This window comes from Periplaneta americana, chromosome 7 (assembly GCF_040183065.1).
Source record: "Periplaneta americana isolate PAMFEO1 chromosome 7, P.americana_PAMFEO1_priV1, whole genome shotgun sequence".
Classification (NCBI taxonomy): domain Eukaryota; kingdom Metazoa; phylum Arthropoda; class Insecta; order Blattodea; family Blattidae; genus Periplaneta; species Periplaneta americana.
The window spans coordinates 42,878,782-42,903,897 of record NC_091123.1 but is presented as its reverse complement, the minus strand read 5'-3'; the positions used below and the strand labels follow the sequence as shown (position 1 = coordinate 42,903,897).

The window sequence follows — 25,116 nt, the reverse complement described above, 5'->3', positions numbered from 1 at the left end:
CAACATTATCTTATTTTCTTTTTTCTTTCTTATTTTTGACACTACACGTCTCTTCCAAGATATTTTTCTTTCTACTGTATCTCTCAGCACGAGCTCTGCTCATTCGAAATATAGGTGTATTCTTTGCTTGCTTGCTTACTTACTCACTCACTGGCTTTTAAGGAACCCGGAGGTTCATTGCCGCCCTCACATAAGCCCGCCATTGGTCCCTATCCTGAGCAAGATTAATCCAGTCTCTATCATCATATCCCACCTCCCTCAAATCCATTTTAATATTATCTTCCCATCTACGTCTCGGCCTCCCTAAAGGTCTTTTTCCCTCCGGCCTCCCAACTAACACTCTATGTGCATTTCTGGATTCGCCCGTACGTGCTACATGCCCTGCCCATCTTTGCTATTATTAATTATTATTATTATTATTATTATTATTATTATTATTATTATTATTATTACTATCATTATTGTTATTAAATTAGATCAGTTACAGGTTAAAAATTCATTTAAGTTATTTATTTAGGCATATTTCTTATATAATTGTATCCTGTGTTCTGTAACAACGTTTTTTTTTTTGTATAAATGTATTTGTATTTGTAAATTAATTTGTAATAATGTATAATATTATTATGAATATTATTAACTAAAAAATAAACTATAAGTCACACCTACACGATCGTAACCTCCACACAGAACTACAAGATAATATTGCTACTCAGACCAAGACCATACAAAATTAGATATCAGTATGTTTTATTGTCCTTTTCTGTATAAAGAAATTTGTTGTATTTATTTATTTTAAAACTTCTCAATTCTGAGCTGCCATTAAAGACTAAATATACCACACAAAATACAACGACAGAACAGAGTTAACAAGATTGAAATAAAAGAACATTTTACAATTACCGAGTAAAAAAATCTAAAATAATGTCAAGAATAGATGATGTAACAAGGTTCAGAAGGTGTAATTATTTGTCCAAAACTAACTACTTTAAGTCGACCTGGGTGGCGCAGCCGATAGAGTGCTGGCCTTCTGTGCCCGAGGTTGCCGGTTCGATGTCGATGAGTAAAGTGCTGTGGGGTCACGAACCGAAGAAGTGACCTAAGGTTTCTGGCTCGCTGCAGAATCTGCAAGGGATTGCATCCCGGGTGTGGCCAGGCAGAGCTCCAACTGGAGCCATGTTATAGTGTAGTTTAAGCACTGCTATCCAGTCCGAGGAGATATTCTGTGAAGAGTTTAGATCCAACGATTGGCAAGAATATACTCTTAGGAAAATAAAACTAACTTAAAACACAGATTTATTTTACATTTTCAATAACATGCAAGATAAACCGTAAGTAATGTCATTAATTTCAGTGGGTTATTCTTTGAGATATTTCAAACAAGATAGTTTGAAATTTTGCTCGTTTTTGTTTCTTTCTCGAAATAAAAATTGTTTTAGGCCTATATTAAAAATTTCACAGCATGTTTTGGGAAAGTCATTGACTTAATTCTCAATATGTTCAGTCAATTTAAGAGAGTAGTATGTTATGATATGATAATGAATGATAGAATTCCACAATAGTTTTGTCCTTTAAATGTTCAGAAATTTGATCCGAAAAATGTAACAGTGTAAAATACCGTTTCAGAACTAGAAGTTTCATTTGTTCAGATCAAATTTCTACACATTAGAGGACGAAACTAAAATTCTTTCAATTATTATGTTATCAAACACACTGCTCTCTTAAATTGACTGAGCATTTTGGGAACTAAGTCAATTGCTTTCCCAGAAAACTCTATGAAATGTTTCATAAAAAAAAAAAACAATTTTTATCTCGAAAAGGAAGCAAAACTAAAAAAATTGTAGACCTATTAAACTAATTTGTCTGAAATATCTCAAAGAAACACCTCCTGAAATTAATGACAATAATTCATAATAAAAAAAATAACTGCAGTAAAATGTCAGAGAATTTTTTAGGATGAATATAAACCTCCTCCTCCTACCGTGATTCGAATCCGGGCCTGCTAGAATATTGTTCTAAACACACTAATAATAGAGCTAGAGTGACTGGATTTTCTAAACTCTTTATTATAATACATATCCCACGTAAACTATCAGCGTAACACCAACACTAACCATATAAAAATAAGGTTTCTCAAGCTGAAAAATACGGTATTTTTTTTAGAAACAAACAGTAGCAGTTACTTTTCACCGATTCTGTTACATTACGCGGACACTGTACATAACTTAACTCTTTAATCTACTGTTCTACTTTTAGAAACCTTGACAGCATTTCTAGAACTCACTCTGGAATGCCGCAGCAGTCATAACCTCGATCAACAAACCAACTTTCATCACGCGTCGTTTACTTCGTTAGTAGATTCGGCGATATAATCCGTCATCTGATTATGCATGAATTAGAGATTTTGCAGAATTAGATTCATGTCAATGGTTCTCGCCATCACTCATTCACTCAACGTGTCAGAATGTGCGGGTGGCTTAATGTCAACATAAACGCATACGAGATGCGCTCGGTTTCCTAAGCGTAGAGTCAACCCGTACTGTGATGTCCTGAATGGCACAGATTTTGAGCAACTTCCTTTCCATCTGTATTCATCTCTTCTCACAGATCACATTAATTGAATTTCTTATTTAAAAATGAATAAAGTCTAATTTTCGTTAAAGTAAACTAATATGCATAACTTTTCTTTGACCCAAAAGTACATCAAACAACATATAGTATAATTTATGAATCTCCGACTACCTCGTATATACAGGGACATCACTTTATTTTTACCAACATTTTTAACATTAACCTGGCTATACTCGAAAACACTGTTGCCCCCTTCCATTACAGGAGTTTGATGTTACTAGTGCAATATGTAAACAAATCATTTTACTAGGTATAGGAGGAGAGAAAAGTAGTGTATCCATTTATGTTGTAGGGAAATACGATATTACGATTTTCAGTTTGATCATCACTTTTACAGAATTTATCAAAATATAGTAGAGTAGCAACATTTTTTTCTAAAAACTCAACTTTTCAGGCGGCTATGTTCGTTATGTAATGTCTACTTTATTTAGCATAATTAATGATTGGTGTTAACATACAATATAGAGATGCATTTAAATTGAGGGGATCATAAGTAAAGGGCTGTAAGTGCACTTAAGTTACTTTTGAGATAATGGGGTTTAAATATTTAAGCTTTCGTAAAACCGGTAAAATTTTTATTTAAATTTTAATGTGTGATGCGATTAAAATATCCCTTTGCCACTAAAATTTTAGATACTTTAGCTTACACTGGATGCACTTAACTCATGTTATTACAAATGTCACTAACATTCCTTTGCTTCTAGCCACCTCAATTCAAAATAAGCTAATATGAATTTTTAAACAAGTTGCTGAAAATGGTTGCCGTTCATTACAATGCAGGCTTCAATTCTTTACGCATATTATTAAAAACATTTTGAAGCATATTCTCTGAAATTGAATTTATCGTTTCTTCAATATAATTTTTTAGTACGATATTATTAATATAGGTTCTTTCTTCTATAGAAAACGCAACCATATTTCTGAAACACACTATACACTGCAGTGTTTACTTCACTGCTTGAAGACTTCGAAAGCAACAGCGGCCGTAAGTTTGTGTGTCTGACGGGAGCAAGGACATTAGTGAAGGGGTGGGAGTGAAGTACATTCAGAAATGCAGGTACAATAAAAATGCAAGTAAAAATAAAATGATGTCCCTGTATTTTCTGGACTGTCTTCATGCTTTCTACTATTACAAAAACAGAATTAACTCATTACGTTGAATGATAGTAAATTTCAAGAGAAAATTAAATGTTCTTCAAATCAATACCATTGACTATTTTAAGAACTGATGACCAACATTTTTTACCAATAGTTCTATTACTATTGATAATCAAATGAAGCAACAATTCTCACTGACCATCTTTGGGCTCATCATCTATAATAATATAGTCCTAAGCCACACAGACAAAATTTTTACATGAGAGCGTATTAAAGGTTTAGAGTCCAATGCTATTAGTTGCAGTATCATGATTCCTTCGGCGTATATTTACGTCATTTGCTGAGTAATTTTTACAATGTTTTATTAGTAGCTTCCCCATAGCTGTAAGAAATGAACTCGCACAAAAACCTTACATACTTACAAATGGCTTTTAGAGAACCCGGGGGTTCATTGCCGCCCGCCATCGATCCCTATCCTGAGCAACATTAATCCAGTACCTACCATCATATCCCATTTCCCTCAAATCCATTTTAATATTATCCTCCCATCTACGTCTCGTTCTCCCCAAAGGTATTTTTCCCTCCGGTCTCCAAACTAACACACTATATGCATTTCTGTATTCACCCATACATGCCTTGGCTATCTCAAACGTCTGGATTTAATGTTCCTATATATGAATAGCAGAGGCTAAGGGTATTTGAGAATAAGATGCTTAGGAAAATATTTTCCTAAGCACCTTATTCTCAAACACCCTAGCCTCTGCTCCTCTCTCAAAGTGAGGATTCAAGTTTCACAGCTATACAGAACAACCGGTAATATAACTGTTTTATAAATTCTAACTTTCAGTTCTTTTTAGAGCAGACTGGATGTCAGAAACTTCTCAACTGAATAATAATAGGCATTTCTCATATTTATTGTGCGTTTAATTTTCTCCCGAGTGGCATTTATATGCGTTATTGTTGCTCCAAAGATATTTGAATTTTTCCACCTTTTCAAACGATAAATTTCTAATTTTTATGCTCGACCATGCCGAAATGTAGTAATTATACACCTGGTAGCAGTCCTTTAATGCATATCATTAAAGTACACCTACTCATTAAAGTACAGGTATTCAGCCAATGACAAGTCAGCTTACAGGTGTTCAGCCAATGACAAGTCAGCTTTGTACCGTTATAAAACCGCAAGTATCGATTATTCTCGGATATGCAATCGAAAGAGAATTAGCGAAAAGTCACGGAGGCTGGAAATCCAATACTGTCGCAGAAGGTTATGTTCTGTTACTATAATAATTAGCGTTAATTATAAATAATATTCAAATAAATTCAATTTGTCATCTCGTTTTTCAATGTCTAATTTAATTTCAATGTTATATCACAGTTAATATTTAGTTTATTCTGTAGGTTCTTATAGGCTATCAAGGTCAATGTGGACATTTGTTCCTCGGAAAAAATCAATACTTTCGCGTCTGCGCACATCTCACAATTTACGAGGTATTGCTCAAGGTCAGTTAGATACAAATAAAATGAATAATTTCAAGTTAGAAATATGGTCGAGCATAAAAAGTCGTATGAAACTCGCCTATAATGGTAATTAAGAAGTTCGTATGAAAATTATGAAACTCGCTTGCGCTCGTTTCATAAACATCCATACTCGCTTCTTAATTACTATCATTATAGGCTCGTTGCATTATGTACTATTATACTTCCATTTCGTACTATGTTTGTTAAAAGCGTGGCTTTGGACTATCTCGTTCTCAGCCCTCAATTCATAAACGTCCACTGCCAAGAGTGTAGCTACTGATGGACTGGTTGCTGGTACTTTTAGACTTTTTAAAAGGAAAAGATAAGTCCAGTTAAAAACCGCACAATACACAAATTCATTTTAACTATAAAACATCATGAGACAGCCGATATATTTTATTTACTGCAATCTGACAACATACAGTCACTGCACTGTTGGAGGCGAATCATTGTAGGCAAATCCGCCGCAATCAACAAAGTACTCCATAATTAAATGCATTGCTGACTGTGCAAATGTACGAGTATAATACTGGGAAGTTATGACGGACGAAAGTTGAGATTAAAAGAATAGATAATCAAAACAAGAAATCGCCTTGTCATATACGTACTTTTGACAGTTGTTAAGAAAACGCCGCAATATGATCGGCGCGAAACTTCCAGGAAGTGTTGATGGATTTCTTTGCGCTTGCTGAACTCGAATTTCGCCGCCTGTCGGCAATAATATAGGCACGATGATGCAATTTTCTGTTTTCTACTTGCCGGCGTGGAAAATCAAAATATTTCATTTTATTATGGTGACAAGTCAGAGAAATTTCGACAGTGTGTAGGATGCATTGTATTTTAAAACAGTTTAGTAGCAAGAGAATTATTAATTTTAATTTTTTCAACGATGCCTAACGAAAAATGTACCGAAGTTTACTGCTCAAGCAGTAACGAAATTATAAACAATAATTTGTCTAATTCTGCTTCTAATATTTATACAATAATGCCGAAATTCTGTCAAATTATTTCTTGTAAAACAAGTTACTCTTCAGTGAAAATTACAATTATGTTCGGCTTTATAAAAATTACTTCATCTTTTTTTCTGCACTTTGATTCCTATATATTTCTTAGTTGTCGAAACAGAAGCTATGTCTTATTTACTGCATTGTCTTCTTAGTCCATTTGACGGACAAAAAGAAGTTGCATCGGATACAATAGTACCACAATGAAATGTGTGATTAGTAAACAAATGTGATTAAAAAGCACAGTCGAAACATCTGTCTGTTCAACACTTTTCATTAAGACTGCTGTTGCAGCAAAATTATCTGATAGTGAGCCAACAAGGGAAGTTGTATAAGGCCTAATAAAACAATCAAAGTAAACGAAATTACTGTCATTACTCTATTTCTCTATTTGTACTATTAACTCGTTACTATAAACCGAACTATAAAGTTGTTAGATGTATAAAGAAAGGAAGAAAGTAGAGAACTTCAGGCATTTTTAATCCAGAGCTATAATAGCGTTCGCAGTTCAGAAAATACCATTGGGTATACACAGTCAAACGTAAGTAATTTCTTTAATTTCAGAGGGTTATTCTTTGAGATATTTCAAACAAATAAGTTTAATACAATTTTGCTCGTTTTTGCTTCCTTTTCGAGATAAAAATTGTTTCTATGAAACGTTTCACAGCGTGTTTTGGAAAAGCCATTGATATAATTCCCTATATGTACAGTCAATTTAAGAGAGCAGTGTATTATGAAAATAAATTATTGAAAGTATTTTAGTTTTTTTTAGTTTTGTCCTTTAAATGTGCAGAAATTTGATCCAAACAAATGTAACTTTTCGTTCCGCAAAGGAATTTAAAAATGTTACATTTGTTCGGACCAAATTTCTGCACATGATCCAGGTAATACAGGTTTTTCTCCGGGGGCTCCGGTTTCCCTGTGGCATTCCGACAAATCTCCACTATCATCTCATCTCATAGCGGGTGTAGCCTCCTATGGGGCAACGACTCGTCGGTAAATTGATCTACATAGTTTATAGTTGGTTATTTAACGACGCTGTATCAACTACTAGGTTATTTAGCGTCGATGAGATTGGTGATAGCGAGATGGTATTTGACGAGATTAGGCCGAGAATTCGCCATAGATTACCTGATATTCACCTTACGGTTGGGGAAAACCTCGGAAAAAACACAACCAGATAATCAGCCCAAGCGGGAATCGAACCCGCGCCCGAGCGCAACTTCAGACCGTCAGGCAAGCGCCTTAACCGACTGAGCCACGCCGGTGACTTTGATCTACATAACTGGCTTCATATGGGTGAATGACGTTAAGTCAAGTACCCGCCATTAGAGAGAGAGAGAGAGAGAGAGAGACGTATATTTATACGCAATATAAAGTCTTTATGCTTAGTTACAATATTTAGATTTACTTCTGTTATTTTATATAGGCTACGTTAGAAAATACGCAAATAACTTATTCTAGTTATATTACAATGAGGGGGGATGTCCGCTATGACGCATATATATCCAGTGGTATTTTTAAACTCCAAACGCTGTATAGGAAAATACTCAGTATAGGCTATATGCCTATGTATTTTTTTTTATTTTTGTAGGTTACGACGCTTTATCAACATGTCTATGTATGTATGTATGTATGTATGTATGTATGTATGTATGTATGTATGTATGTATGTATGTATGTATGTATTTTTAGTAGGTTATTTTACGACGCTTTATCAACATCTCAGGTTATTTAGCGTCTGAATGAGATGAAGGTGATAATGCCGGTGAAATGAGCCCGGGGTCCAGCACCTAAAGTTACCCAGCATTTGCTCATATTGGGTTGAGGGAAAACCCCGGAATAAACCTTAACCAGGTAACTTGCCCCGACCGGGAATCGAAACCGGGCCACCTGGTTTCGCGGCCAGACGCGCTAGCCGTTACTCCACAGGTGTGGACATGTATGTATGTATGTATGTATGTATGTATGTATGTATGTATGTATGTATGTATAGGCCTACATGCAGCATATTCGTAGGCATTTATGAATATATCATTTACTCAACACTGAAATACATAGCCCTATTCAGCATCAGTCCCGTGCAGTAGCGTCGTGGTCTAAGACAGCAAACATGAACTCGCTTTACGGAATGAGTGCTTATTTGAGTCCTCATGGGATAAGAACTTTTGTCATGAAAGTTCGGCCAGTGTATGCGACCGGTACTCAGCATCGTGATGAATCTGGGGAGCTATGGTAGGCAGCGAACTCTTGTTACGAGAACCTGCTATAATGGGTGCTGACCACACGTTACTTCCGTACTGGTAAGATAATCGTTCACCTCTGGTAAGGCATATGGACGTGAGGCCAGCAATCGGCTGGTCGGGCTTGGTCTTCGGGTGTGTAGCGGTACGGATTATTATTCAGCATCAAATGCTTCAAATACTGCAAGAAAATGCACTGTTTAAAAAATAAATAATTTCTCGTTTTATATCGTTACGGACTTTGGCATCAGTTTTGTTAACGGAGTGATATCAACATAAGTCTTCAGTAAGCTAGTAGTAACTATTTATAAAATTAGAGTTATGTATTAACATTCCAATACTGAAGTTGTTTCTGCACTAGGCCTATATTGTTCTGATTACTACGCGAAGTGACATGCTACACAGATGTTTTAAAGTGTAATGTTGTGTAATTAGATTTTAATACACATTAAAAATCACGCGTCACTTAAATGTTTCCAGTTATTGGGAATACGTTGCAAACTCATTCACCTTAAAGGAGTGGGAAGTTACTATACACAGATTCTTTTCAATGGTACTTTTGATACTATATTAGGTAACAAATAATATATCACGGCACAGAGTCACGTGACATACTGCAGTATTGTGTGTACGTAAATAAAATGTCATGAATGTAAAGTTTCTTCCAACTTTCTCTTTGTTTGTATCAGCAGTAACCATTCAGTTGTACAACTGACCGGCTAGACAAGTATTCAATTGTTTTCTCTCTCTCGCCAGAACCTTGACACACCGCCAAATAAATCCAAAGGCGCTCCGAGGAGTTCCAGATAAATTCTTAATTAAATAATTTACTCCAAACATGTTTTCGATGTCGTAATTCATAAACTCGAACTTAAAAATGAACATTAACGCTGAAATAAACTAATTTTAACGTAGCTAAATGAAATCATTAATTATTATGGACTCAAAAACAGAAATTGAATGTTCGTTTTTTGGATTTCACACGAAAGGCAATCTCTATAATTCTAAAGTCATTTAACTTAATTTAATTTAGAATTTGATTAGTTGTATCACGAATTTATAGAACATAACTACGTTCATTGTAATCTTCCTATTTTATTTTTTACAAAAAAAAATGGTATTTTGATGTCAAAAGTATAGTAGTGTTATATTATAAAATTGAAAACAAATTCCTCCCTTTACATTTTAAACTTTTTAGACGTTCTTTCCATAGTTCATTCGAGTGTAACAAATGCTTTTACAACCGAGAGGAAATAAATCTTAACAAGGGAGTCTCCAGTCTCCATACCTGTTCATCATTGAACTTAAAACTATCCCAACAAAAGATAGAAATAATTTCACATATAGGCCTAATAATTAATTTCTCCGAAATGTAAGAACTGGACACAATATGAGCAGCTTATTTAACTTATTTCTTCATCATATACAAGAAACTGAATTTTAAAAAAATCGTTTATGCCTATTTCGAATTCATTCCTATTTTACGTTTCTGATTTTAAATAAAGATCTATTTTTTCTTAATAAAAATTATTACATTTCATTTGCATCGTTCACGGATAGCCTAAATTGGCTCGTAAATAATGAATACGAACAAAATCCGATTGATAATTTTACCCGAGACATTTCTGTAGGGCCTAAGTTCCTAAAACCAGGTACTTTTTATATCATACATGTCAGAAACCCTGATAGAACTGATATTTAACCCTTGCAGTGAATTTCGGTGAAGTCCAGAGGGCCTAATTAGTAAAATCCACTCTTCTCACCTCCACGTTGGGTCTCCTGAGATCTTTTAAGATGCGAAAGAGAAAGTGGTGTGCGGAAAGCCACGGGAAGCTACCACATTTACCTTTCTCAAGAAAAACTGCAAACATGACGTGATGAGTCCACAATAAAAGATTCCGGACGTAAACTATCCCCCCATTCGGTTGTGAACGGTTCAGTTGTTACTATACAAGAAAATAGTCAAAACATACGTTTGCATGTAAAATGATTTAAATTAAATTTCACTAAAACAAATCCTTTCACAGAATCTTTGGTAAGTCGCATCCATGAAATTTAATAACTTACTTGATAAGTCCACTGCTATCTACAGTTAACGTAATGAAGGATGTATCTGATTTAGCAGCATTTACACGTTTAACAATCATACACACGGCAATATGTTTCTCATAACTTACAGCAACATGAGACCAAGCGAAACAAAAATGAATAAATAACACTTCAATATGAGAAAATGCGGACAAATTAAAGGATTTCCAAAAATGAATGCGGACAGCTGTTTTTATTATCACAAAGCGGACTTGTCCACATAAATGATGACGTATGGTAACCCTGCCTCATAATATGAAAATTGTCCATAAAAGTCATCTGTATTATTGGCAAACGAAAGTTTATGCTAATGCGTCTCTTCGGCCAGTCTCAGACATATGCTAACGCGTCTCTTCGACCAGTCCCAGACTATGCTAACGCATCTCTTCGACCAGTCCCAGACTATGCTAACGCATCTCTTCGACCAGTCCCAGACTATGCTAACGCATCTCTTCGACCAGTCCCAGACATGTGCTAACGCGTCTCTTCGACCAGTCACAGACTATGCTGACGCATCTCTTCGACCAGTCCCAGACTATGCTAACGCATCTCTTCGACCAATCCCAGACATGTGCTAACGCGTCTCTTCGACCAGTCCCAGACATGTGCTAACGCGTCTCTTCGACCAGTCCCAGACTATGCTAACGCATCTCTTCGACCAGTCCCAGACTATGCTAACGCATCTCTTCGACCAGTCCCAGACATGTGCTAAAGCGTCTCTTCGACCAGTCCCAGACATGTTTTAACGCGTCTCTTCGACCAGTCCCAGACTATGCTAACGCATCTCTTCGACCAGTCCCAGACTATGCTAACGCATCTCTTCGACCAGTCCCAGATATTTGCTAACGCGTCTCTTCGACCAGTCCCAGACTATACTAACGCGTCTCTTCGACCAGTCCCAGAGTATGCTAACGCATCTCTTCGACCAGTCCCGGACACGTGCTAACGCGTCTCTTCGACCAGTCCCAGACATGTGCTAACGCGTCTCTTCGACCAGTCCGAGACCTATGCTAACGCGTCTCTTCGACCAGTCCCAGACTATGCTAACGCATCTCTTCGACCAGTCCCAGACTATGCTAACGCATCTCTTCGACCAGTCCCAGACATAGGTCCCAAAATCTTCAAACCAAGAGATGAGTATAATGAATTGTTTGAAGATAACAAGGGGATTTGTGGGAAATACGTATTTTGGAAAGGTAGACTATACACTGAGTTCGAAAACCTCTAACACGAAAAGATTCACTAAATCACTAGTCTGACACTTATTTTAAATTTTACCGCTTGTACGAGGTCAAGACTATTTACAGGATCACAGATAAGAATCTCGTATATAACTGCAGATGGATTTTCGCGCCTCAAGGAAGTCACCTGGAAGATGTTTGTCATTTCGTGTAATGAACTGGAAGTGTTGTTTGTCTCATTGTGTGTAGTATTACGCTTCTTCGTATAACTACGATACTTCACAGAACCATTGATGGATGACGGAAGCTTGTTGTGATTGCTGAATAACAAGGACGGATGAAAAAAAAAGCGGCAAGTGTCTTTCAAGATAAATTGGCATTTAGTACGATAGACTAAGTTACAAATCAAGTATAAGTGTCAGATTATCTAATCGAAAAACAAGAACGAAATATTGTTTATACCGATTTACAGTGTAATTTCCTGGAAGTGAATTACAATTTGTCTCATCTTACTACCAAGTCACTTGGTGTGTGAATATTTACTTTTATTTTTGCATTGATTTCCATTAAATATATTGATTTTGAATAGTGATGTTGTTGCATTTTGAGTATAAACTACTTAAGTAGTTTAATATAATAAAATATTGATTTGTGGTGTCAGTGATATAATTTATTTATCTTAGGTTATGATATATATATATATATATATATATATATCAATTTGTTTTATTTTATTTAATAACATCGTTACAATTTTAGTGCGCTGTTAGATATTCTAGTACGACTGTTTCAATGTAGGAGTCCCAGGTTCGAATCTCGTATGGCCGAAGGGAATTTAGTGGGCAGATTTTTAAGAAAGGATATTCCAGTTTTACTCTGCTGTTATTCATCAACATTTATCTACATCATCGGTGCAGAAAGACTCTGAAATATAATGCAATGAATTATACCCTGAGATCACTATCGCCAAGTGTTGAAATAAAATGACTCGGAAGTTCAAGAAAGCAATTAAGGACCCTGAATTTTACACTAATGCCCAAATAAAGCGTGACACTTGACACAACAGTGCATTAATATTATTCCTTCGAATTTGTAGTCAGTGAGAAATTATTCTAAGATTAGTAAGTATATACATTGATAGTGAACAACAAGTAAGCCTAACATATTTATTGTAAACCGAAGTGAAGACCGAGAAAACCAAGAACATTTTTGTAGTAGTTTTAGTAATAATGACAGTGGTGGTCGTGATGGTGGTGGTGCAGTAATAATAGCAGCTTTCAACTGCAGAAGTAATTCAACGTGGGAAATAGTGCCGTCAAATTTTACAAAGAGCACTCCATCAACGGTAATGGTTTTTAACGTGCCGTAAATCTATGACACGGGACCCACAACTTTACTTCTCTCCAGAGGGAACTATGCTAAGAATTTTATCGCCCTTAAAAATCCACCATCTTCGGTCGGGTGAATGTTTGGCCGAACGGCATGATAAAAAGATATGTATAGCTAACGTCAGGCTGATATCAGCTTCAGTACCAGTACTTCATAATAAAAATAAAAATTAAATTTAAATGTATAGACCTAGCTTAGACTAAATTATAAGTTATGTTAGCATTATAGCCTATCGATTTCATGTACTAGTTATTTACGATACAAGGGTTAAAAATAGAATTTTAGATAATTTTTATTTTGTGAGTAGGGATGTTTGCGAAACGAGACCGCATGCCGAGTGAACCTATGAACTCTATGAACAAAATAATAGGTCTATCATATTTAAAATATGTGTCGAACACTACTTTTTAGATAGTCGTTCATCCGCGCTGGTATAGAGACAATTCCCGCGACTTCTCCACAGCTGTATTCCCGCTCATTGTAATAGTGAGACTTTATTACAATAAAACCAGGCAGTGGTATACCACAGTGGTGCAGCATTCGACTAATATAGGTTCAATCTCCCGGGTTCCCCCTATTTTTTTATAATTACATTACATTATTAATTGTTTGAAACAGTTATAATAAAAATAATGGAAGTACTTTATTTGTATACGTTTCTTAACCAAAAACTTTAAAACGCTTGCCTACCATTAAAATATCTACTTTAGGAATAGCTCTCTAAAAAATTCATTTCGATTTAAGATTTTCATATGAAAGTAATGTTGAATAATATACAACCAAATTCTATTTAGATATTAACACCGGTGTTATATCAAAATCAATTAAGTAATCTGTAACCTGACCTAGTTACTATATTCTCCCTAATCCAAATAAACAGAGTTGTGTTCATCCAAACCTTATAGAATAATGATGATGATGATGATGATGATGATGATTATGGTGGTGATGGTGGTGGCAACGACAATGACAATGGCAGTGACAATGACCTTTTCGTACTTACAATGTCTTTCAGAGAACCCGACCTATCAACCTCACATAAACCCGCCATCACTCCCTATCCCTGAGCAAGATTAATCCAGTCCCTATCATCATATCTCACCTCCCTCAAATCCATTTTAATATTGTCCTCCCATCTACGTCTCGGCCTCCCCAAAGGTCTTTTTCCCCTAAGGTCTCCCAACTAACACTATACGCATTTCTGGATTCATCCATGCGTGCTACATGCCCTGCCCATCTCAAACGTTTGGATTTAATGTTCCTAATTATGTACCCTACAAGATTACTACTAAATGAATCGCTTTCGTACAGAATAATCCTATCGCGGTATAAAACCCAGCGTTCAATAACATCTGAGTGCTGCCGCCATGGTGGTCTAGTGATTAGACTTACAATCCTGTGGACCCGGAATCGATCCCCGGCGTACACCCCCGATTTATAACATGTTGGGCAAGACCGTGTCCAAGTAACACAGAGGTTTTCTCCGGGAGCTCCGTTCCCCTGTGACATCCCAACAAATCTCCATCATCATTTCATCTAATCGCGGGTGTAGCCTAGAACAGACTCCTGTGGCGCACCATATCGGTGAATTGATATACACAATTGGCTTCATATGGGGTGAATGACGAACAGTCAAGTACCCGCCATTAGTAAAATAAAAAAAAATAGTAATAATTAACATCAAAGTACGGGAGAAATAACCAATGGATTACTTCATAAACCAATAATAGAACACATAACTCTTGAAAATGGATAACTGACAACGTTAACCGTGTACCATTATGTACTACCGTAGTATAAATTATCAATATAATAGATCGAATTTACAGGATAGATCTTCCCTAACTTACATTGTTATGTGATTTATAATAGCAATAAAATGGTTTTTAAATTATACCATTCAGTGGCAGCCAAATTGGCAGTTTTGTTCTTACATTCTTCTGAAGTATAAACGATTATTACAGGAAGGCAGTAGGCCTAAGAGATAAGACTATATCTTGGATTGTGAAGTTATGTAGGCCATTCATTGTTCCTAAAAACTGAAAATGTTATGTACATTACACAGTTTCAACACACGATATCAGGCAGTAGCGACCGATTTGTCAATTTGGGACTATACCGTAAGAAATCATTGTGTCAATGAAAACTTCATGAAGTTATTTAACTTACACAAATTCTAAGCGCAGGCTTTTGTGCACCTTATTTTCTACTTATTACAATGAACTCGTCAATGACATTTTAGTTGTACGTACATCGCCTACCTTATATTTTTACCATCTTAACTCACGAATACAAAGTAGGTCTACTTACTACTAGAAAACGAGTTTGAAGGAATATTTAATGTGATATCAATGGAATATCTAATGTGACGTCAATAATTGATCAGAATTTACATTAGAAACAAAATCTCTTCGTCACCCATTACGAAAAATTCTGTTCTCTGTAAGTTCTGTGCGATCACTAGAAAGAAAAGTAAAAAAAATATTTGTTAATACCATGAACATACTGCCTTAGGTGTTAATAAGAATTAGGCCTAATCATGCCAATTTAAAATCTGGGTAATTCAGATAACTTTTTTTTCCATTCTTACATACATACGGGAAGAACACGTTTCTATTTGTGACTGTTCTACCACGTGTTGTGTACACAATTTCGATTACTGTATATACATACTCAGCAATTAGAATAACGAAATTCCAGTGATGTAAAAATGATAGTTTATGAGCAAGAATTAATATTTTGATGAGGGTCCTACTAGTACTATAGTCTACTCTGTTGTTCATATAACAGTAGACTATAGTATAGTAACATGAACATTTCCTTAGTAATTATAGAGATTGACTACTGCAAGGATTTTTAAATAAGGACTCTTGATTATAGGGTAGCCTTATGAGGTGAAAACAATGTTTTGCTTTGTATTTGTGGGAAATGACGGGAACATGTTTTTTTGTGTTTTTTATTATTATTAATTTATTACGATTTAGACGGTTGAATTCGGCGGGCTTTGTGGTGATTGGTGGCTTGGTTTGAATGGGAGTTGTTGTGATTGACTGTTGGGTGAGAAGTTCGATTGGTCGACCGATTGCACTATTGAAGTGTTTGTCTTCTGTCTCGACTTCGATCGAAGGTGTCAAAGAAGGGTTAGTGGTTTGAATGGGGGGGGTTATGATTGGTGGAGTTCGATTGATCGATCGATTGCAGTATTCGAAGCTCTGTCTTTTGTTTTTTTTTTTTATTTGGATCTTGGATAGGAGTGGATGGACGTCTGATGCAATGGCAGCGTGGTTGCACACCCTGCATATACGAAGGTTAGGTGTGGTTAGTTTAGGTTTTTATTAACCAAGTCCTACCAAAATAATCATAGTTTGTTATCTGATAGTTGTACGTGTGGGAATAGTGTGGATATTTTGAAAGATTGGGAGACCCTATATTCACCACTTCATGTCTAATTGGGAAGTTGCAGAGCTTATTATTTTCGCCGGTAATTATGGATTTTGGACTTTTTTTTTTCAAACTTCCATTTTCACCTTATTTTACAGTCGTAAAAACGATAGAAATCCTTTCAACTGTCTGAAATTACCTATAATAACGTGTTTTTAGGTTAGGTAAGGTTAGTTTAGGTTGTAGTTCATTTCTGACAAATGAAAATATTTCTATAGCTTTTACGACGGTAAAATACGGCGAAAATGGAAGTTTGGAAAAAAAATGTCTAGAAGTAGTCAATCTCCATGATTACCGTAATGCAGTTTTGTCTGATAAAAATATATTATCAATTGGGTATGTAAGATACAGTATAAAACTTATTATGTCCAACAGACGAATGATTACGTTAGGCCTACATGTACACTTCGATCTTTCGCGTAGTAGAAAATTGGTTTGTGTTCACCGTCTTACAGCGTACAACCAATAAAAATTGTTTTCATGTTTAATATCATGCTCATTCTGTGCGAAATAATGGAACCATGAAGCACTAGTCTATCTGTTTTTGTTTTGTCAAACTTGCCCACCTTTCGTTCTAACTCTCTACTTCTGAATTGGTTGTTGGTTCAGAATTTTATTTTAAAATAAAAAAATCCCACATTTCTATAAAAAAATGTTGCAATTTCATGACGGTTACAAATATAAATTACGGAGTAAAGTAAAAGAAGTGGCTTTATTCTGTTACACGTAAATATAAACTTTCTTGTTGACATATAATTTAAGCTCAATCTTATTTCTTCGGTTCTATATAGGCCTACTGTGCATGTACTTTTTATTGAAAAATGCTTCGCAACACAGGATAAAATTTCCATTTGTACAAGATATCGTTTCGTTAGAGGTAGCTCGGAACCAAGGCCAAATTCCTGTGGCCAACATACTGTGAAAGAAATCCATGTCAGTGAAGGTTATGGTACGGAACAAGCGTTCAATAATTTTATGAGCGCCACGATGAGCACAATTTAAATGCATTTGGATATTATTGAATAAAGCGCCACTTCTTTCATTCAGTGTAGAGTACTTACACATCATAATTTATACGTATTAATTTTGAAATAACTTTAAGTACATTGTACAATAGTAACTGGATAATATAATTTGAAAATTGTTTTATTAATACAGAAATACTAATTATTAACTTTAGTAACATTTATATTGATGAGTTTTGCAAAATCAAAACCAATAAATGAAATATTATTGTTACCAAACTTATTTATTACTCGTTACGCTACTTTGAACGTTTAGAACATTTAGTTGATGAAGATAAAATTAAAACACTGAGGGTCCTATTTCCTTTTAAATTTGCGGCTTTTTCTTCAAGAATCGGTTAATTACACACGCTCTTCTCCCCCGCCATTTTTAAGATTTTGTTGTTAAGTAGTAAGTTTATTCAACATAATATTATGATAACATATTTAAGAAATTTTCACAAAGCAGTAAAAATATTATTAATAGTAAATCAGAAATAAATGTTATTCTAGGACATACTTCTCCGATGACCTCTCAAATAGTGTTCGTGCAAACGTGTCAAATTTGTAATTTCAAGGGTATTATGTGAATGAAAAATTACGAATCACGATACCACATCATCCTTTTATGTCAAATATACAATAAAAAGTAAATGAATAACTCCGAACGATGGCAATTTATACAGAACGGTCATTCTATCCTAAACATTGGGTAGCTAAGCCAGTGCCTGCCAATGTCAGCGTGCAGGAATGCGGTCTATCAGCAAGACTATCCGTAATAAAAATGTAGAACTGTTGAAATTCTGAAACGAATACGCTTTCAATAACTTATATGGTCAAGCCTACTACTTTATGTTCATGTCAGACATTAATATTTACGTAAACGGTAACAAACGGATAATGCATAGTGAAAAAAACGCATTTATCTTATAAAAATATTATTAATTCGGAAGGGTTTGGAAGTACGATAATTCTGACGATCAGTACCGGATGTAAAATATACTCCTTAAAACGTAAAACACACCTAAGGAAAGACTATGAAATGCGTAACAAATATAAAATGAATCATGTCACTAAAGAACAAAAACAATACCGGTGTCTCGCAAAAATGAAGCATTAAACTTATTCAATATAAGTAACCCTCACGACTCCGTAATGCAATAAATAAACGTACTGTACATTTGTTAAGAGACACACAAACTACCTAAAATTACTACCACCATGCAATGCAGAACATGTTAGACTCTAATCATATCTAATCATATTCCTATTATTAAATCTGGACATGAAATAATTACCTTGTATTCCAAATCAAGATGGTTGGTACATACTCGTCGATTCTTCTAAGATAAATCATTGTTGTCACTCCTTAATTGAAAATGTATTCCAACAATGCACCAATGATAGGAAACTTTGTATTATCTTTAAACCAACACACAATCTCAGTAGACAAGAAAATCACCACTATATCTTTATTCCATCACAGAACACTACACGAGGTCTTCATTCGTCATTCTTTGGGAACACTCGTTGCACCTTATAACCTTCTGTATGTTTGACATGTGTTAAATTTGACTAATTAATATGAATAATCTTTTGTTTCTTCAAGCACACGTTACAAATTATATTAAAATAAGGTTATCACTAGGTAATTAAGTTAACAAGGGTTTTAAAGCACAGAACTCTCACGTACACATCAGTGTATTGTTGAAACACACTCATCACACATCTGACATCACATTGTTGGTATGAAGGACCCGGCCGGTGCATACGGACTGGACTAGTCTGAGTATAGCAAGCGAGCGGACAGGTAGGGCAGGCAGCGCGAGGCTATAACATTCCACAACCACAACCAGTGAAAACCACCACGGCAAGAGTTAGCCTCTCTTGCGGGTCCCTCTGTCTTGTAGAAAAAGTCTGAAGGATAATGTTCTCTGCCCTCTCCTTTCCCCACCCGCCGGCCTGCGGAATTACATTCCAGAAAGACTGACCAATAGCGTGTCTCTAATCTCGCGCCAACACAATTTTCTCGACGTCTTCTGCTAAAATCGAACTGCTACCTGGTGGCAAACACGTGAACCGATGTAGAATGAAGGTCTACTTTTTTCAGGTAATTCTACACGAGGCGCAATGAAAAGTAACAACTCCGAGACGGGCCCATACCTAAACACACAAAACAAAATACGTATTCGATTGATGCATTAGTTACATATGAATTAATATTACGTTTAAAACTGCTCAGGGAAGATTATTTTCATTTAACAAAGTAGAAGTTACTGTTTTCAAATTAAAAATTACGAGTGTAACCTAATACCGCGATGATAACTCGCTATCTTAAGTGAGGATTTTGTACATTCCTTCAGTCCGTCCAGGCGACTCATCCTCTGCAATAAATTGAGCACTTTCACTCTGTAAGTATCATACTAATAGAGGAGGGCGTCAGCTATAGCATAAATCACAACAGGAATATAATATAATATACATAATAATACTCCTGAAATTATATTTTTGTGTCTCATTTTTTTTCTGAAGAAGAAATATAAAGCAAAAACTGAATATTGCAATCGTCCTATAGACTAGAGACGACCGGGGAACTAGCTCAATTGGTAATGCAGCTGACTTCGGACTGAGAGTTCCTGAGTTCAATCCCGAGTGCTAATGGGGCATTTTCGTTAGAACAAAGAAAATTGGTGTGGATTGATTGAAGGCTGTTCAGTAATTTTTATATGAAACGAGTCAAAGTCAGGATATAATAAATGTCAGAAGAAAGTGAAATAGGTAGAGGAGTACGTCAAGGATGCCCTTTATCACCTATCCTGTCCAATATATACTTGGAGGATTTAGTGAAGAATTGTTTTCAGAACATGAGAGGAGTGATAGTAGGAGGAAGAAGAATAAATTGCATAAGATTTGCTGATGATATGGCGTTGTTAGTAGAAGAGAAGACGATACTATGGGATATGCTACTGGAGCTAAATGACATACAATTTTATATAGGACGCCATGGAAATAATAAGCAATATTGCTCTAAAGCAAAACTAAAGCTTTCTGTGTCCGCATATGAGAAGTAACAGAATTTTCTTTTTTGTCTAATACGGGTAATTGACTTTACGTCATTCACTCATGAGTCCCCTTCTAGGAGCGATGCGCCGTAACTGTAAATGTTTTTGCAGCCGTAACTTGCCCTTGGTGCACCATGGGAAGCGATCTATGCACCACCTCATAAAGTTGATGATGACTAATGAAGCACTAGTGGAATACCGGCAGGGGAAACGGGATTACGCTGCGAAAACCTACTGCCAAGCACCATCTTTATCCAGACCATCATAAATTACACTTGGATCCACTGGGATTCGAATCCGGAAGCGCTCTAGCAGCTCAGCTGTGCGCCCAGAAGGAAGAGACTGCAAACTACAAAAAAATGCAGATCTTATCGATAATGATGATGATGATGAGGACGACGACGACAGAGATGGTAATTTTTTTCGTTGAAAATTTATGTCTCTACTTACCGAAAATACACCTTAAAAATATATATGAAGGGTTCAGAACCATAGTAGGCCAAGCGCCATTTACTAAAACCGTAGAAAACAATGGTTAAAATTAATTCAATGGAAACGTATAGCAAGTAATATAAAGTATACACATTAAAACTAAATGATATGTCAATCTTCATTCAACTATGGCATTCACTTAACTTTAAACCTTGCTTTCTCCGTTTTTAATAAATGGCGCTTGGCCCACTATGACTCTGAACCCTTCATATGAGAAGAAACAAAAATAACTTCATGTAGAGCTACAATGTAAAATGAAGGACTGTAAGAGTCAGGAAGGTACATAATAAAGAAAAAAAGCTTCTTTGAGAGCTGGACTTAACTGCTAGAAGATTGTGCAGTAGCCGTCACCATACTATAGCAGCATTTCACCCCTAAGAAAGACATGCTGGATTACAAGAGCGTATTTATTGATTCTTTAACCCTTAACGGTTCTATGAAATAGGCTTAGTTATACCACTGCCACCGGGCATATACCCATTGCAGTGTGAATACATACATACATACATACATACATACATACATACATACATACATACATACATACATACATACATACATACATACATACATACATACATACATACATACATACATACATACATACATACATACATACAGTTTCAGGAACTCCACTTCGCCAAGGATAGATTAACTCAGTATTTCTCAACTTGTGGTACGAGTACTTAGAGAGGACTGAGGGAGTACATTTTTTTCTTCATTATATTGCTAATATAGTATACTCATTAGGGACTGAGACTTAATATTGCCATTGCATCGCTTTATCGTAACATCTTGTCTTTGCCTCACAAGAATCTAAACTAAATTTCATTTAGTTTTCAAATAACAATAAATATTAATGAACCACTTTCCCCGTATGTTAAATAAATGAAGTCACTTTGTCAATTTCACATTATTTCATGTGCTGGTATTCATTGCGTTGATCCCTGCATTATTATAAAAATGTCACGAGTACGTTAACGATTGGATTGTGGTAACTTTAGTAATGTCGCTACACACTAAAATTAGCTTGTTATACTAGGACATTCGAAGAGTAATAGCAACACAGTTACTGTTTCACACTAAATTTATTTAGGTTACTTTAGACATATAATTCAAATACAGTCGCTTGCCATGTCAACAATACGTTGCCAAATCCTAGGAAGATGGCGGACTTCATCTGCAGCATCATTTCTGAATATCTATCCCTGATCGAACTAAAGCTTTTTGGATGCAGCAGGTCGGTATCGTAGGATTTTTCTCCCACAAGCTTCTTGTCATGCCCTAAAGCACTGAGTTGCACTTTTTAATCTTACAAATTGGATTTTATGAAGCGCCTTTGTTTGTACCAACTGAACAATTTTTAGGGCTGTATTACTTACTACAAATCAGAAATAATGACAGTATTTACAAAATATATTTACTTCGAGGCTCTCAATATTGCAGGTTTGTGAAAGAATCGTTGCTCTGTTACATACTACAGGATTCAAATGGTCACAGCATTTTTGTCATTACTTATCGAATGCCCTAATATTTATGATATTTACTATGGGGTACTAAACATATTGGAAACCTAATGTGGTACAGAAAAGATCGATACACACTGCTTGACTTGTTGTAGGTACGATTTTTGATCTTCTAAGAAGTTAACGCTCCGTTAAAAGCTGTAAATAAGCTACTAGCTTCCCAAATTAAAACGTAAAGTTTAAGATTCCTTGCATTTCAAGGTTAGCTAGGGAAAAAATAGGCATTTGAGTATGAGTGATAAAATGTATTACAGTATAATATCGTCATACAAGTGAAAGGTCTAAGGAAATTATATATTTATGAAAAACCTGACATTATTTACTTGCTTATTAATATTCTATATACGACCAACTACGGCCAGACGGTGCAGACATCTAGTGGTGAAACTGCATGCTGCAAGAGTGTTGGCAGTTCTTCAGGGGTAAACTGCAGGATTGTTCCGATCTAATTTGATAGAAGTTACGTCGATTTAGGTCGTTTAGGCTATCGAAGTATACATTAATGTACATTTTACATTCAATTGGGTATTTATGTTGGTATCACCTCTCGTTAAAATTGTGTAAATGCTATAGCCGGAGGCGTTGATTCGCTCGAAATATAGAATTCTAAACATCTAATTGAACGATAATCTATAGTTCATTTAACGCCACTTACGCAACGTTCTATATTTCATTGGCATACCAACTTCAAATATTCGTTAGCCAAGGCTTGGCTTGGCTGAATCCGGGACGGGTCCGTACACTTAAACACGGTTCGACCCATTGTGCGACTTTATACGCGATAATTGTCCAAGTGCGACAGGTGGCCTGGGTGGCATTCGTGAATCCGACGCTGACAGGAGGGCCGTCCTACCTCAACCCCTGATGGAGCCAGGCCCCGTCCGCATACGAGTAGCCCGGAACCCCAAGCTCTTTCTGTACTAGCATCGGAAACCCGTACTACTCCCAAGACTCCATCCCAGCCTATGTTTACTATTGCGGATGATAGATGAAATGAGGGGAAGGTGGAGAGTATTGGTGGAATGATAGAAGGAAACAGGAGTACCCTGAGAAAAGTTCTCTGCAACGTCTGCTTTGTCCATCACAAATTCCACCACGACCTGACCGGGGATCGAACTCGGGTCACCTGGATGAAAGGCCAGTTTTCTAGCACTGTAACCAGTGACATAAAACATTTTGTGCGAGATCGTGCGTATTTGCTTGTTTTCCGCACAGAACCAATACGCGGTAAGTGTGAAATACCACATTCAGTATTCCCAACGTAACACACATAACAATTTCCCTCTTCTTACCGCTTAAGCGCGACATTCATTTTACTGCTTTAGGCTTTTAACATATTATTTTTAGAGACGTTTAACATAGTAATAATTATAAATTGGAAACTTACCACTGCAATTTCACCTAAATTGCACTGTTAATTATTGTTTTTAAATATTTTCAAAAATTAAGTAAACTCTACAACACCACAAAAGTTACTGCATTTGTAATGCAAGTAACATTAAGGAAGCCTGAAAAAAATCAACAAGATTCCAGATGCCGATGTTATTACTGCAATATGTTATATAAATAATATTGTTAAAATATTAAAATGAAAAATAAATCATTACATAACCTTACCGTTTGTTTTAAGTTCGCATTTATAGACCGGGGGGGGGGAGAAACAGACGTATATCACGGCCTGCTGGAGTATAGTAAACACAGAAAACATTTTATAGCAACAATGTTGAAGAAAGATATTTTGGTTTTCCGAAGTTGCCGTCATTAAACAGAAACCAAGATGTAGATTTCATTGCAACTAATTAGAAATTCGTCTTTCAGGTATATAATAAACGATCTTCGCACAAAATAATGTACGATACACGAGCGGTATGTTTGTTTTCATGTTCTCGGAAATTAAAAAAGCTCAACTACGTTTCGCTTCTTCAATCTTTTCCTCAAACATGAAAACGTCAACATACCGCTCTTGTAACGTATATTAATAATGTATTGTTATGGTTTTTTACAGCCTAGCGTTAGTACGGTGTATTGAATTTTACAGAAGGCCGAGTAGACCAGGTAGCTCTTCCTGGATTTACGGAGAGATGAATATGCCTAGTTTAGGGGAGATTTCGATGTGAGCTCATTAACAGTCTCCTTGTTAGATCTGGTTTGACTTGATTTGGGATTTTGAAGGCGGGCCCGAACGAACTTGTAGGCTTACATTGACCCATAGGCTTAGTGCGCCCTCTATTAATCTATTTGCGATGATTGGCAAAGACCGATAGGCGACCTGGTTGGCATTCGCAGACTACTCTATGCTGCTGGGTAGATCATCCTGCCTCAACCCCAGACGAGTATCTTATAAGGCCCAGGACCAAGCTCTTCCTATATCAGCATTGGAGGAGACCCGTACTATAGTCCGGATCATCTTACTTAATACTCTGAAGGGTGAAACCTAGC

At 36.0% G+C, this 25,116-nt stretch overlaps 1 protein-coding gene across 2 annotated transcripts in view; it reads right to left on the bottom strand.

The window, feature by feature from the left end:
* Positions 1-19,499, bottom strand: part of ex (FERM domain containing expanded) — a 346,792-nt gene extending 327,293 nt beyond the window's left edge. For both annotated transcript variants that reach the window (XM_069830635.1, XM_069830636.1), the window contains exon 1: positions 18,896-19,499. The gene's annotated coding sequence lies outside the window, so the exon portion shown is untranslated. The remainder of the gene's footprint in view (positions 1-18,895) is intronic.
* Positions 19,500-25,116: the final 5,617 nt, after the last annotated feature.